Source organism: Pyrus communis, chromosome 8, assembly GCF_041283825.1.
Source record: "Pyrus communis isolate YQ-2024b chromosome 8, ASM4128382v1, whole genome shotgun sequence".
In the NCBI taxonomy this organism is placed as follows: domain Eukaryota; kingdom Viridiplantae; phylum Streptophyta; class Magnoliopsida; order Rosales; family Rosaceae; genus Pyrus; species Pyrus communis.
In genome coordinates, this window is record NC_142572.1 from 2,542,008 (window position 1) to 2,543,979 (window position 1,972).

At 40.9% G+C, this 1,972-nt stretch overlaps 1 long non-coding RNA gene across 1 annotated transcript; it reads right to left on the reverse strand.

The window, feature by feature from the left end:
• Positions 1 to 434: 434 nt before the first annotated feature.
• LOC148694596 (uncharacterized) lies at positions 435 to 1,534 on the reverse strand. Its single transcript, XR_015965613.1, has 2 exons — positions 1,481 to 1,534; positions 435 to 1,370 (listed from the first exon to the last, which is right to left on the reverse strand). It is a non-coding gene; the product is annotated as an uncharacterized LOC148694596 (long non-coding RNA).
• Between the last annotated feature and the right edge of the window lie 438 nt (positions 1,535 to 1,972).

Sequence of the window (1,972 nt, forward strand, 5' to 3'; positions counted from 1 at the left end):
ATTCAAAAAGCCTTCCACACTCTTCTTCAAGAGTGTGGAAGCAAAATCTATTTATGTGCTTCAAAAAAGCTTCAACCTATAAGCTTCACCTACAAAATTTCAACCTAAAAATCTTACCTACAAAGCTTCAACACTAAAACATGTAAAAGTTTCATACACTCTTGATCAAAATTGTGTGAAGCAAAATCAATTTATGATATCTTATGAATAACTTCAATTATTCAAGCTATGCGCACAAACAAAAAAAACCTAAAACCAAAAATCTACAATAAACCTACACCCATTAAACCATAACCATAAACCTTTACCTATTAAACTATTTTTCAAACACAAACCTTTGCCACAAATTTAAAAAATATATATAAAATATAAAAAAAATCACAAAAGCCAAGATTTTTGGCAATTTGTGCAACAACAATCATATGAACAAAAACTTTAAACATAAATTTTCTTATCCTTTCTCTCCATTCACGAAGTTCCTGTTACATATTATATAATCCTTTGTATACAGCTTCAGTCATAAACAAAAGCACAATTAAACAATCAAATCCCAAGTACTTCGACACCTAAAAATAAATAAATGGAGAAGTGTTGGGCCTCTGAAGCTGCAACCGACGGCACCCACCAGCTTCCTGCAAACTACCCTAGCAAACCAGCTTTCTGTAACAGCCCAGCCGTTTAGGATTTCAAAATCCCTAGAACTTCACTCATCTGATTCTCAAATATCCCTCTGCTCCTTCCCCTACAAAGCAAAGAAAAAAAAACACCTTCCCTGCAGTCCACGGCTAACCTGCCAAATTCCCAAACAATGTTCACGAAACTGCTTTCTATCTGAATGATAAAACCAAGGAGGACTCGTGGGGAGTGAGGACAGTCTGTGGTGTGGCGAACTAGGACCACTTTCTATTTCATTTCTTTGATGCAGATGCCAATTTAACACTCCCTAGTCAGAAATCGAGCTTAGCATCTGTCAATCCCTGCCCATTTTTTTTCCAAAGCAGAAATACAACCGACGGAGCTCCACGAAGTCGAGCTTCTGAAACTATGAACCGAAACCCAGACCTTGAAGCCTACAAATCGAACCTCACAAACCCACTGCTTCAATCTGCAACTTCCAGAAATTAGGGTGGTGAGGAATTGACCTGCTACGTCAGATTGCAGAAGCAGAAACCCACTTCTCTGAACCTTCCCCCACTCCTCAAGCTTCTACAACCCACAAACTCCAACCCATGAAAGCTGCAATTTTCAGCAGCCACAGAGTCCCGGGCTTCACGACCCGCTGCAGAACTCACCGCTACAGCCAGATGCGCAACACTTCTCAAAACCCGGCAGCAGGGCAGCAGCACCAGCCTCGGGCCTGAGTTTGTTTTCTGAAAATGCGGGGAGAGAAGGATGAAGGCACGGGAAAGTTAGGACTTGGGAATTTTCAAAAAAAATAAAATAAAATAAAATAAAAATAAAATTATATATATACACGCACGCTGGGGAGGAGGAGAGTGGGAACTGCGCAGAAGGGTTGGACAAGCTGAGAAAGAAGCACGAGATGAGCTGCTGTGCAATTAGGGCACTGCAAAACATAGTCTTGGGCTGGTCTTAAGCTGGGCCTTGGGCCAGTTTCAAACAAGGGCTGGGCCTCGGGCCTATTTCAGACAAAGGATGGGTCTTCTTTTTCCTCCTTGGGCTTGGCAACTAAACAAAGATAGAAAAAAAGGCTTGGGCCTCCTCTTCTTTGGGCCTAACAACCTTCATAAAAAAATAAAAAATGAAAACATAAGAGAAAGGTGTTTTGGTCTGCCACTTGAAAAAGAAAAGGGTGAAGCTTTGTTATTTTGACAACTTGGCTACTAGCAAGACACCTTATTTGGCCACTCTCCTCGCCTGGAGACTTGAGGGATTCCTACTATATGCTATTATACCTTGGCACTTAGAGGTTTCGTGATTACTAAGTGACTTGGATTTGTCGAGTCCTCAA